Source organism: Abramis brama, assembly GCF_963993115.1.
Source record: "Abramis brama genome assembly, chromosome: 4".
Lineage (NCBI taxonomy): Eukaryota > Metazoa > Chordata > Actinopteri > Cypriniformes > Leuciscidae > Abramis > Abramis brama.
The window spans coordinates 41,251,755-41,264,961 of NC_139966.1; the positions used below are offsets into that span (position 1 = coordinate 41,251,755).

A 13,207-nucleotide genomic window follows, 5' to 3' on the forward strand; every position below is an offset into this window, starting at 1 on the left:
TGTTCACTCTTGCTACTTTGCATGTTAGAGCATGCCCTGTGTGAACCTTTTGGATTGGAGCATTAAGACAGTAGGGGGGGAAATAATAATATCTGTAACTATCATACATTTCTTAGCATTCATAGCTGTACAGTGTACACATGGTTAAGACTACACACAGTGTTGTGCTCCAATATAGCCATCTGCAGATTGGTATCTATTTTTTTCTCTCTCTATTTATTTATTTTTATTAGGATTTATGGCTTGAACCAGATGCTTGGTAAATGTGTACACTAAGCAGACAATCATACAGCTAATTTTTGACAGCAGGATAAATCCGCTAGATAATCCAAATCTGCAGCAAGAGAGAGATAGAGAAAGAGAGAGAGGGGAGATTAAAAGAGAAGACTGTAAATACAGAATCCCACATCGCTGATCATGTGACCTTAATTCCACTCTGTCATTTCTTCCCGTGGAGTGTGAGAGAGACGACCAATCACAAGGCGCAGTTAGTGAGGTTGTGAGGAGAGGGAGAAAAAAAAAAAACATCCCGCTAACGGCAAGTAAAGCGTTGACTAGCTCAAATACCGTCCAAAAAAATGGGGGAAACAGTCATACAGACTCACACTTGTCACCACACTGCATATGCACACTAACAAGCAACCTCTCACATGCCATTTACACCTAGTTTAGTTTCAGTTAGGTCTTCCACACAAAAGCATGTGAGTTTTCTCTCTGCATGACTTTGACTTTGTAACAGCATATTTTACGAGGGACCGGCACATACAGGTCAACCCCCAATCTCAGTACTGTCCCCCTCCATGTCTATAGTTTTTTTTTCCACCTTCTGTCAAATAAAGCTCATATAAATTACACAGCTGTTAGGAAAACAAAAACAGACATATCAATAGAGCTTTTGCCAGCTTCACTCATTAACTATTGATGCTGTGTGAGATCTGGCGCCACAGCTAGATACACACACACACGCACGCACACACACACACACACACACACACACACACACACACACACACACACACACACACACACACACGCGGATTGTTTATTTCTGCACTTATTGACAATGGACTCAATTCAAACCAGTCTCCATGGTACTAAACCAAACAAGAGGGGTGGCAGTTTAAGTTCAAGTCGAGGTGGACAAGCCACCAGCCATACAGAAACAAATGTCCGTAACATCTTTTGTACCACCTTAAAGGTACAAATTAACATTCAAAAGCAATGTGAAATAAACTGATGTAACAGCCTTCTGGGGAAAAAGAAAAGGAACCAGAGTGCAGTTTGCTTTGATTAAGAAAAGATCCATTTTAAAAAAAGAGGTGGATGGCAAGCAGTGGCTTTTGAGGATCATGCCGGGCAGGATAACCAAATGGAGAGAAGTTGTTTGAAGCTCCGTAATAAGCCATTCTTCCCCTCTTTCATGTTTCGAAATGAGGGAACAACTGTGCATGTTAACCGCAATCCAGCAGCCCCTTTGTTCCATTCTTAGATCAAGAGCTAATGGAGGAACGGGGCTTTAACTTGAACAGAGTGGCTGAAAATGGTGAAACCGGAAGAGATCTGTCAATTAGGTGTAGTTTGACATCACTGAGAGAGTGAAGGGCGGGGGGAAATTATTGTACGGGAGGTGATAGCGCCTTGAGGCTTGATCACTCCATACAGAAGGGGCTGCAAACTCTACTGGGAAAAATAGGATATGAGATGAAAGCTATGTGTGGGCATGTGGGGGAAGGGGTGTGTAGGATACAATCACAAAGCCCATACACATAATTTCACCACTGTAGTGACAGACAGTCCCTGTTTCTCTGCCTGCCCATGTCTACTGTTTTAGAGAAAGCAATCCGTCCTCTTAAATGCGCTTTGTAAACAACAATCATGCCTGAAAAGACCCTCTTGCTGCCATCAATCTGACAGTTTTCAAAGAAAACAGGTGAGAGAGATGTTTGGAGATGACCTCCTCGTCACCGGTGTAGAATTAGTAAGAGCGGCAGTAGACGGCAGGAAGCTACTGAAGTTATTCCTCCTGGAATCAGTCATCACGATGCACTGGAGGTAGGAAGCAGTGTCTCACACTCTACTGAGTGCTATTGAGAACTGTTTTCACTCGATAATGAAATGCAAATGCTTTCACATGGCTGAGCATATAACCTCAACACATATGCATGCACATAGGCACGTAGTGTAGTTTTCTCATCATATAAGCGGAGTCAGATCTTGTTATCTAATCCATTCCAAGACTTTAAAACCCAAAGCATCATATCCTTTGAACTAGAATCTCCTGAAGCAGTTCAGTACACTTAGCTACAGATGTTATACTGTAAGTAACTAACACAAACACTGCTCTCAGTACAGTCAAGTGTCCCTACCTGGCGGTCAGTAGTCACTCCTGGGTTTTTGTTCAGAGCTGGATGGCAGGTAGAGCAGGAGGTAGAGGTTGAAATTGAATTGAGTGAAAACACCTCCGTTTGTCCTGCAGAAATACGGATGCCCTGTGTACACGCGCTCTCTCTCTCTCTCCCTCTCTTACACACGGCTCTGACACGCACACTGAATCTCTCTCTCTCTCTCTCTCTCTCAGCCTTCCTACTCGTCTTCCCGCCCACCTACCCCCAACACCCTCCCTTTTCCTATCTCTTTCTTTCACACACACTGTCATTCTCTCTCATCACACATGCGCACACTCTCTCTCTCTTTCTCTCTCTCTCTCCAGGCACTCTCTCATTCACTGTGACACAAGCTCTCACTTGTACATACATTATGTTTCTTTACTCAACAAACATGCTCTTCCTCTGCTTTTGTCTTCCACAAACATGGATGAGCATATCTTTGACGTGACTAAGGTTATATTTGGAAAGGAATACCAGCTTGTTATTAACTGAATACAGTGCAGTATACACTGCATATCTAAAAAATGCATCACAGGTCTGTTTTGATGGGGTCATTGACAGTCACATGATTTAAATGTAAATATTATTGTTATTATTGATGATATGCTACATTATTGACCATTACATAGCATGTGAGTGAGATCTAGTAGTCATAATGGAAATAAAAGCCATTTTAATTAAAATCTTTTATTATTTAATATTCAATCATTTTAAATTGTGTGTAAAAATGTCACAACGTCCAATGGAAATTAGCCCATTAATTTACTCACCTTGAAGCCATCCTAGGTGTATATGACATTCTTCTTTCAGACGAATACAATCAGAGTTATATTAAAAAATGTCCAAGCTTTATAATGGGAGTCAATGGGTATATTTTTGGAAGTCCATCAAGCGCATCCATCCATGATAGAAGTGCTCCACATGGTTCTGTGGGGTTAATAAAGGCCTTCTGAAGTGAAGTGATGCGTTCATGTAAGAAAAATATCCATATTTAAAACTTTATAGACTAAAATAACTAGCTTCTGGCAGACGGCCGTACGCAAGTCGACTTACGCCAAAAGAGTAACACTTGACGCCATGCATGACGTAGGATGTAGCAGTAGTGTAACTTTGACACCTCTCGTGGTTCAAACAAACAGGGCTGGGCAACCGCGTTCGTCATTGTGTTGTGTGTCAAGTTCAAGAAAGAAGAATCTCATATACACCTAGGATGGCTTCAGGGTGAGAAAATCATGGGCTAATTTTAATTTTTGTGAGTGGAGAGGAGCGGCAACAATTTTCCCTCCACGCTCCAAGCATTTAATAATCACTCCACTCCAGCTCCGCTCAGGGTTCATTATTTAAGTATTTAAGTATGCTTTGAAATCTCACAAAAGTTCTGCTCATCATAATATATAGGCATATTGAATGAAAAAATAAATAAAATAAAAATTATATATATATATATATATATATATATGGAGAATAGTTTCAATGTAGTTTATTGGATAGTGTGCAAACTTTTCCTATGACATGCTAAGCCTATTGCATGGTTATCAGCATTAAAAAATAAATATCATTGCTGCTTTTTGCAGTGCACATTTTGTTTGGAAAGAAGAAAATAACTACGTTTTCATCAGTTATTTTATCTACGGGTCGCTACATTTCTTACAGATTTCTGCTCATTCGAAATCAAATACAGACAGCACTGTAAGATTACATTTGTTTGAATGCAATGCATTAGTGAGACAGCGATTGTGTTTGTGAATAAGTGTTACCTGTTTAAAATGTGCTTTCACCCGATCCAGCCCGATCTCATGAAAGTGCGTATCTATAGCACAAATTTTATTTCTCGTACCATTTATACGCCAAAAATGGTTTTATTTGCATAGCACTCCACACCCCTAATCCTAACCAAGGGGTTTAGTGCGTATCATTTGCAATTGGTGTATAAATGGCACGAGAAATAAAATTTGTGCTATAGATACGCACTTTAATGAGATCGTGTTGCCCGATCATATTCTGTAGGCTTGAGAATTATAACCTCCTGCAGCCACTCAAGTCCATCGGCATCATCATAACCGTCACATTTTTTCTGATTTGAGTTATCCATCTGTATCATGCTAGCTAAATGTGTTTAACGTGTGAATCCTTACTAAAAATGCAGTTCTATAATGAGCCGTTGGCATGAATTGTACTCGTGATGGAGCGGTAGTGGAGCGCTTTTAAAAAATCCGCTCCACAACTCCATTCAAAAATCACACCGCTCCACTCCTCGCTCTGCTCCCACTTCACGCCGCTCACATACTCTGCCTTTAAGGCACTCACTGCTTTTTTGATCTTCAATTTTTAGTGCGTTTAAAAACAACTGAATCTGGCAGCAGAATAATCATATTTACATATACAATATGCCCATCCGTGCACTCCGTCTAGCTGTTTTAAACAGAAGAACACATCCTGTGTGAACACCTCTTAGGGCTGCAATTCCTTCTTGCTCTTTTTACTGCTCTCTCTCTCTCTCTCTCTCTGTAGTGTAGATGCAGCCCACGTCCCCTTGAGGAGTCAGTCAAGGGCATTCCCAAAGAAACTGTATGCAAATGAACAGTGAGCCCGGAGCAGCTGCCTGGCCCCTCCCCTGGTCCAGATGCTCGGCCTGTGAGGGGAGTGGGGGCGGAGCGGTGGCCTAAAGGGGCTCAAAAAGCCACTATAATAAACACAGCTTGAGCTCAGCTTGCTGATAAACCAATTTGGAACAACATTCATGATAATGAGTTTTTAAACATAGACATTTTCTAAATCAGCTGATTTGTACATTTGTGGTGTTGATTTTAGGTGCTGTTTTAGGCATTGTGCTTTTTGGCATTACCAAATGGAGATGTTGGAAGAGACTGGTTTGAATTGTCGTCAAGGTCATGACCTTCTGTGAGGAACACTCATCGCTGGCTCAGTACTACTGGCTACGCAAACTGGGAAAAGGAAGAGTGGACTTAGTGCAGGTTGAATGGACTTCTGCTTCGCTCGCGCTACACACTTCAGAGCACTCAGGTCCGATGCATGGAATACTGGGAACACTCCCTTTGTGCCATATCAATCTCTGCCTCTCTCTCTTTGTTTCTCTCTCCCTCTTGACCTCATTCTCTTCCCCTCTCTTTTTCACACTCCGTCTAATACTGCTCTCATGCTGTGACGGTTCATTTTTCCTTTGTACGTGTGTGCTTCAGGCAGCAGTATGTTCTATCTGACAGTTTACATTAGCAAAAGCCTCTCAGCAATAGAATAAGCTGTTGGCCATTAATGACATCCACTCAGTTTCTGAACGCACACAGATACAGGTCAGGTTTTGTTTTTCATGTACACTCTTACCACCCGAAATATTATCCTATAACCTGTTCCACAACCCTTTGTTTTTTCTATGTTGAACTGAAATGAGAATTGTTATTCCTTGTAAAACTATTATGTAACATATATGAAGGAAATATGATGTCCAAAAAGAATACATGTGAGACGGAACAAAATCCATTCGGAATCCATTAGGAATTGTTTGGATTGTGATAAGTGGTCGTAATATATCAGATCAGAATTTAATTTTGCTAAAACAGTGCCTAAATTTGGCTATTTAGCTACTGGTTAACATTATCCAATAGCTAGTGCCATAAATTATGTCAACAAAAAAGGAAAGTTGTTTCTGGGGAAGATATATATATACAGTGCTGGTTAGAATTATTTGCACCCTTAGTAAATATGATCAAAGATGGCTGTAAAAAATAAATCTGCATTGTTAATCCTTTTGATATTTTATTTAAAAAAAATGCAAACATCTAACCTTTTATTGAAGTAAAAGAATTGAAAGTGGGGGGGGGGGGGGGGGGAATCATATTATGAAATACATGTTTTTCTCCAAAACATTGTCAGATGAAACAAACACTTAAGATGGGTTTGGTGCACACAGGGATAAAAAAGTACCCCATGTGTAAAATGAAATACTCTGCTGTTTCTTTAATGCTTTGGGCCTAATTTTCTGCCAGAGGTCCTGGACATCTTTAGATACATGGCATCATGGATTCGATCAAATACCAAATACAAATACCTCTGCTAGAAATCTTATACCGGGCCATGTTTGGATCAAAAAAAAAAAAAAAAAAGGGTCACTGAGCACAAAAGCAAGCATCTGCAATGGTCGTGTTCCCCAGACCTGAACCCTATAGAAAATGAGTGGGCTGAACTAAAGAGAAGAAGCGCCAACATGGATCTGGGAATCTGAAGGATCTGGAGAGATTCTGTATGGAGGAATGGTCTCTGATCTCTTGTCAGGTGTTCTCCAAACTCATCAGGCATTATAGGAGAAGACTCAGAGCTGTTATCTTGGCAAAAGGAGATTGCAAAAAGTATTTAATAAAAGGGGGCAAATAATTGTTCCCAACGTATTTTGGAGAATTTTTTTTTTCATAATGTGGTTTTCCACCCACTTTCAATTCTTTTACTTCAATTAAACTGAAGAAAATATCAAAAGGATTAACAATGCAGATTTTTTTTTTTTACATGAACATTTTTTTACATTTTTTACAGCCATCTTTGATCATATTTACCAAGGGGGCAAATAATTCTGACCAGCACATTGTATATATAATGCTTGCATATGTATATGTTATATGTTTTTCCGACCAGTGTTTGGGGAAACCTGTTCAGAAAGAGAAATTGACCCTTCGCTAAGCCACGCCCGAAAACCGCCCCAGGCCAATCGTGGCTTAGCAACCGTAACTAGGCGCGGGAGGTCTGGCAAGCTTTCGACCGATGGAAACATGCCGAAGCGTTGTGCGTATGGATTGTGCAAATCTGATACCCGGTATCCTAAAAGTTTGGACGGGGTGGTGGATTTTGTTCCCTTCCCGAAACCTAAAACCCAAGGGGAGAAATGCCGGGCATCATCTTCATTTATATAGCGCTTTTAACAATGTAGATTGTTCCAAAGCAGCTTTACATTGATAATAGGAAATTAAAAGTAAAGTGTTTTGGCTTTATAGCAGCTCTAGAATAAAGTTATTGTCCAGCTCATGGATCAAGTGTGATTAAAGGCAAGACGGAGGCTCACTGACATAACTTAACGTTACTTAAAAATATATTTCAGCATTTTGTTAATCGACGGACAAACTAGTACCCCAATCCGATCGCGACTCTCCCGGTGTTAGTTCTAGTAAAAGTAAAAGGTAGTTAGTAAAAGGAGGGAACATCAGGGGGCTTGCTGGAGATCTCCAAGGAAAAGGTTCATAACAGTAGTCATTTATGTGACCCACGACGTGTGAGCAGTAGCCTGGCGCACTAAAAATATAAGCGGGATAATGTTATCATTGCAAAGTGGTCTGGCTAATGTCTTGTGTTTATTCCACAATACTTATGGATAAGCTGTTTGATTTATAAATATTTTTTACTTACCCTGCTGTGCATGCACATAGCTGTTCCTCAATTTGTGTGTTTCCCATTTGAATGGTCAGCGTATGAGGCGGCTGCGCTTGCGCTGGGACCTAACGTTATAAGCTTTAGCTTCAATTTTGATGAAATTATTCTCTAATCGTTTGCATATTATGTCGTGGATATATTCCTCGAATGCATACTGCAGTCCCTTTTGTCTTGCTCTCTCAGATTTTCACCTGTTCGCCAAAAATGACTAATTATCTACTTGGTAATGTCTGAAACTGGTGCATACATACTGTAATAGACGTGCCAGGCACAAAAGCTTGACAGGCGTAGCAACAGTAACTAAGGAGGGTGGGGTTTAGCGAAGGGTCAATTACACACTTGGGATCAGATAACGCTTCTTTGCGCTGCTCTTGGTAGATTGAGTTGGTCATAATGTAAATGAGCTGGCTTGCGCTTTTATGGGATTGCGGTCTCACGCTAATTTGCCCTGTTAAGTAAATCTGGCCCACTGATCTTTAAGGAAACACAGATAATCCAAGACTGAGTAGTTTGAATGATTTTGTTTTAATGGATAAGGAATCTGGAATCAGTGCATGTGAAACCATCCTTCAACATCATACAATACGATGCTAATGCAGCATCCTTTTAAGATATCCATCTCAAAATATCTCCCTAAATGTGTATGATGTTGTGTGTGGGATGATATTGATGGAACAGGAAGTGTGTGTGCTTACACAGCTAGCCAAGCAGGAAATCAAACCTAGTGCAAACAGACTCAAAGCTTAATGATTACCCTTGTTAAGCCGTCTGCTCCAAACAGCAAACCTTTAGAGGGGGACGTGTCTCTTGCTGTCTTTTTTTATTTAAATAGATGTGTATTGGATCTCACAGTTCTCTGCAGGTAGATGGTTTATATTCAGCTCCTTGACAGAGAAAATTGAGAGTCAGCCAACTGGTGCTAGAAGAGAGGTGAGAATGACAGCGACCTGTGGGTATGCTTGCCACATAAATGTAAGCTTACTGATCCTAGGTGGAGGAGTGTGGGATTATTCCACATTTTCACCTATGTGTTTGGCCAATGCCATCTGCCATATCTCTCCAGTTCACAGAATACTACATGCATGTGGCGCTTGAATGTGCACGGCAAGCGCACACACCCCTCTCACAGCAATCACGGAGATCTGGCACTGAAAATGATGGATTGCTCAAGGAGTAAAACAATACAGGAACATTATCAAATCGCACATATCAGTTACTGGTAAGAATCAGGATGGATACTGTAGCATAATAAGTCAAGGCTGATCACTATGCAGTTTAAATGGAGCATAATACTGCCCTCTTGGGGACGGTGGCTCAAAATTAACAGAATGAATAACCTTTGAACAAGATCCCACATCCCAATCTGTGATCTCAGGTTAGATGTTTCTTGGGAGGCTAACTGACTGAGCGTCTCTTCTCTTTTAAGGCATAATACCTCAATTCCCATGGGTGCATCTGTTACCATAGCAATGCCTGTATACAATAAATACCAGCCATGGCTATATAGTTCTGCAAGCATAATGGGATTTTTAAACTGGGCCAGATCATTTTTTTGTATATATTTCTTTTGTAAAGACTTAATCTGTGGTGATGGATGGATGGATGAATGGATGAATGGATGAATGAATGAGTGGATGGATGGATGGATGGATGGATGGATGGATGGATGGAACAATCAATCAATCAAATCATGGATATGGTTTCATAATAATATTATGCTTTTTTTATTATTATTGATTGTAGCTTGTATTAGTGAAAGACCAATAGATTCAATTTCAGTTTTTTTGTGATTTCTGGGTAAATATTGTGTAAAAGTTATCAATTAAATAAAATTTCAAAATGTTATTTACATCTCATTTGCTGTCATGGAATTTTATTATGTATTAATCCACATTACATCGGCCACATGTATATCGTAATCAATATCGGCCATAAATATTCAGTACATTGCATTACCATCTGATTCCATCCCTATACTTTTGTTAAAAGTTGCTTGTTCAAAAAATTTGATGTAAATGCAATTTTGTACAGGATCATGGAGAGCTACTAGGGCATCAGCTCATTTCCAAAGTTAGTTGTCAGGTCCAAGGCGGACAGATTTAAAAAAAAAAAAAAAAAAAAGATCTAGAGAAGAGTACTTAATACAATAATCGCAGATGAGCCAGTAGCAGAGGAGGGTCTGCTTTAGCACAGAAAAATAAATTAAGAATGGACCTCTCAGCTGCCACATTAATGAGGTAAACCAGGAACAAAGAGCTCACTTGCACCTGCTAACCACAATTGAGAGCCAACTCACTGACTTTCCTCATATTTGAAAATGTGAGAAAAAGAAAGCAAAGAAAAGAAACAGATAATGTGAAAGGGAAAACAAACGCTACCTATTTCAAACAAAACATTATTGAGTCTGCACGCTCGTTGCAAACATGAACAAAAGGCTGTAGTCAATGTTCCATTTCAACAAATCAAATTTTTGGCAAAACTTTCTATTGGTAAAAATTCTTCATAATCCAAAACTTTTTTTAGACTTTTATACATCCAGGGGTGCAAAAGCAATCTGAAAAGTGAGCAGGGTATATTATAAACCTTATCAGCTCTAACGGGTGGTGGTTGTAGTAAGCGCACGACGAAAAGGGATAACCAAAAGAACAGTCTTTAATCACAAATCTTCAGAGACACATATAATATATAGGCAACCACGCAAACTAAAAGGACACGGAACCATGACCTGAGGAAACGAATGAAAACGAAACACAAGGGCCGAATCTGAAATTTTCCGCTAAACCCTAAATCACTATTTCCAATGTTAAGTCCTCTAATACAGTTCACTTGAAGGAGTGAATGAAAACGAGTGAGTGAATTCGGACAGCCATTGAGCGTACATTTGGCTATACGCTCGTTATTGCAGTGCAATGTGAGATTGAATGAGTTCACTCAATAACGTCCACTATGGTTTCGGACACCACTACAAATGGCTGTCCCCTCAAATAATGCCCTATTTGAGGGTATAGGGGGCGATTTCGGATTCAGCCAAGGAAAACTAAACAGAAACCTGACATCAGCTTAGCTCATGAATATTAATTAGGCAACATAAAATTCACATGCAAAGCGTTTATTTATATAGCACAATTCACATAATGGTACTTCGAAATGCTTCAGACATAAAGTACATTTAACAAAAATTTTACATTTAAATGAAAATATATATATATATATATATACAGTATATACATTAAAAATACATTCATTTAAAATGTCCTTCAGTAGTCCTAACTGATTTGCTAAATGTACTGCTTTTACACATTAAGTCCACAGACAATGCAACAAGAAAGAAGATTTTTTTTGGTCTTTCCCCGCCATTGACGAGTCATCTCGTCTTTTATGAGAAAACGCTTCCCTGCCGTTGACAAGTTTTTACGGCTTTCCGTGTTATCACTGTAGGGGACGCTAATAGACATTAGGATAGACAATAGGATGTTTATGGACTCAATCTACTCCATCCATGTTTTGCTCATCGTAGTGAATCTGATCCAGACATAGTCTGACAAAAACGTGAATTTCTCAGCCTTTTGCTTTTTATGAAACTTACCCACATTCAACTGTTGATAAAAAAAAGAATGCATGAAGCTAGAATAAAACTTTTTTGTTTAAAAGCAGAGGATCTGTTCTTCCTTTGGATATATAGCTTGTTCAGATATTCATACAACAAAATATTCTTGGAGCCATGACATTTATGGCAGTGGCTGGCAGCTTAAAAAAAAAAAAAACACTGGTGGGGAAAGAGTTAGCATTGTCATTGTATGTATCTGGCTAGAGCATATAACATATAAGTTATAACGGTCAGTCAGTGCTCCCTTTCAGAGTACCATTAACACTGAAATGCCACTCATCTCCTCAACTCAAGCCCCTGAACATTACAATATCCTCCAACCTTGGACAGAACCTTTCTCCTCCTTGAATGTACAACCACAACATGGCCCTGTTGAAAAATAAAACAACCCTGAAAGTATGTCTCCAACTAGAGAAAGACAAAGATGAATAAAGAATGCATAGAGGCCTTGATCAAAGCATGTCTCCTGAGCAAGAGAGGACACTCAGCCCAACAAAAGGTCAAGGGTACTTAAAGCTGTGAGAACTCGATGCACCCAATGAGCATCATTAATGTGATTGCTTGCCTGTTATCAACTTGCATACAGTATACACTCTCAGAGTTGCACAATACACCCATTAGCCCACTGCTACTGAAAGGCCTTTGAGAGATGCACTTTTGCATTTTGTCGCAAGTGCAGAGAATAAAATTGATATTCACCCCTTCATTAATTTTCTAAAACCTTTGAGTGTCACATGAAATACATTTAGCCTGTGTTAACACTTGTAGTTTGGTTTTCTTGGTTCTTTTGGTCCGGACCAGAAGAGAAAATGATATATTTAGTCCTGGTTCGCTTAGGTGTTAGCACTTGTTTGCTTCACTTGGTTATTTTGGTCTGGACCAAAAAAGAAAATGTGTGCTGGGCTAAATGCGTTCGTTGTATGTGAATACATATGATGGTATTTATACCAGCTGAGATTTTGCAGGAGATTTTAAATGCATTTTAGACAGAGAACCCTCTCTTAATTACATCTGATAGTTTAATTATGCTTCCCGTTTGCCAGGAGCATCAACCTGCCAGACTCCAGCGAAACAGCTTTATTTTCATAATTTCCTCTCTGTCTCTTTCTGTCTTTCTTTGGATGCCTCAGCACCCTCCATGTTTTCTTCGGTGAACACAGGTGTTCATTTCAGAGTTGTTCCCGCCGAACGCTACCAAACTAGATGCAAACACACAAACATGTGCGCACACCCCCTCTCTTTTCCTCCTGACACCTGTGGAGGCCATTGTTTCTGACAGGAGAGGAGGACACGCTGCAGATGTTGGGATGGTAATGAAGTGTGAGAGAGGGGACGTCCAGGACGTCCATTGTAATCATACTCCGCACTTCCAATCCTTGGCTCCTTTACTTAATTAATGTAGATATAGTCAGACTGGGCAGACTGGAGATGCTGTTATTTTGCCTTTGCCCATCCTGGTTTAATGCCTGTCAACAAGGCCAGTGTAAACCAGTTTGAATTTTAGTAATTGTAGTATATATAAAGTAAGTTTTGCTGTTCAGGATTTATTCCAACGCAAAGCCAATACTTGTGGATGAAAGCATAGTTCTTCAAAGATGCAAGATGTAGCAGGATTCCTTTGTCCTCCAGCATCTGATAAACACCTGTGCTCTCCACATTAGTGAGGAAGACTGAGGAAGTCGGTCCCACTGGGATCAATTTAATGGAGGCATCAGAGAGTTGGAGTGAGCTGCTGTGATTTAACGTCTACAAGAGCCGCCTCATTGGCCATTCCACTCAG

The 13,207-nt window shown here is 39.9% G+C and overlaps 1 protein-coding gene across 6 annotated transcripts in view; it reads right to left on the bottom strand.

Moving 5' to 3' along the window:
* syt1a (synaptotagmin Ia) overlaps positions 1–13,207 on the bottom strand; it is a 190,704-nt gene that overhangs the window by 70,269 nt on the left and 107,228 nt on the right. The window contains exon 1 of one of the 6 annotated variants that reach the window (XM_084113056.1): positions 2,367–2,629. The exons of 4 other annotated variants lie outside the window; for them this stretch is intronic. The gene's annotated coding sequence lies outside the window, so the exon portion shown is untranslated. Of the gene's footprint in view, positions 1–2,366; positions 2,630–13,207 lie in introns of those variants that run through there. One more of the 6 variants, XM_084113053.1, reaches the window with a different exon arrangement.